Raw genomic sequence first — 1,219 nt, 5'->3', positions numbered from 1 at the left:
ACACACACACAAACTAAGACTCCATCTATCTCTCTCTCTCCTCTCTCTCTCTCTCACTCTCTCTCTCACACACACACAAACACACACGCACACACACACACACACCACACACTAATTAAGACTCCATCTCACACACACATGCTCTAGGCGGACCACTTGTTCCTACCACCCTTCATCCAACCTTACCCGTATGATAAACAATCACCTTTATTTACTTACATAGCATGGACAGATTCCACTTTACTTTAGTAGTCAGCAAACTTATCATCTGTATACCCTTATAAAAAACGAGTTGGCGATGATGGTGTGCCTGCCATCTTGTAATACAGACCGTATGATCTATATCTGACGGATAGGAAGCAAACTATTATAAAGGTACCTGCACCTCTCTCCACATCATTATCTCCCACAACCTCATTGCTCAGCAATTAAAAAAGGAATAAGTCTCTGGAACAATCTAGCATGCATGGTGGCCGCTGTCGCCTGCCGGCGCCGTCCATCCCCATGCCTCCGCCCATTCCGACCACCAGTCACCACCACGCTCCACTCCTCCTCGCCTTATCTCTCATCTTTCATTTTTCGATGACATTCTCGAGATACCAGTTTTTCGATAAAATTCTCGAGATATCATTAGTTTTTACACATGGGATTACTCCTGCATGGGTCAATCACAACATGTGTTTTGTAAAAAAATGCATATTGATGTTCCGTGCAATGCACGAGAATCTTGCTTGTAATTATATGACCCAAATCACGAGCAGGAAGTGACATTTTTTTGACACAACCACGTTAACATGGCCACGTAAATCACGAACAGGAAGGAGAAGGGAAGCGGGCTGTGGAGTAACGTTTTTTACCACAATTTCTTAGGAAACTGAGTGCAATAATTGAGCAGTCTTGCAAACTACCATTACTACTACACCTGAAACGGTTCAAAACCTATACTCCCTTGCCAGCGCGCACTTCCCGCATGGAACGGTCAGCGTCGCCTGGAGCGTCAGTGCCGCATTGATGCCCGGCCAGAGCGGAGGCGACTTCTCACCAGCGCCAACTTTGAAGTGGCGCGACGACCGAGAGAGCGCCGCTTCCCGGTGCACGTGACTGCTCCGCGTCGAGACTGGCCATAGGCCCTGTTTGGATCCATGGGTTAGAGTTAGTTTGAGCTAGTTGGGGCTCAAATAGACCTAAAGTATCCAAGCATGAGGGTTTAAATTGGAGC

The sequence above is a fragment of the Triticum aestivum genome, chromosome 4B, assembly GCF_018294505.1.
Source record: "Triticum aestivum cultivar Chinese Spring chromosome 4B, IWGSC CS RefSeq v2.1, whole genome shotgun sequence".
NCBI lineage: Eukaryota > Viridiplantae > Streptophyta > Magnoliopsida > Poales > Poaceae > Triticum > Triticum aestivum.
The sequence above is the reverse complement of the archived record's forward strand: the minus strand, read 5'-3'. Positions refer to the sequence as shown.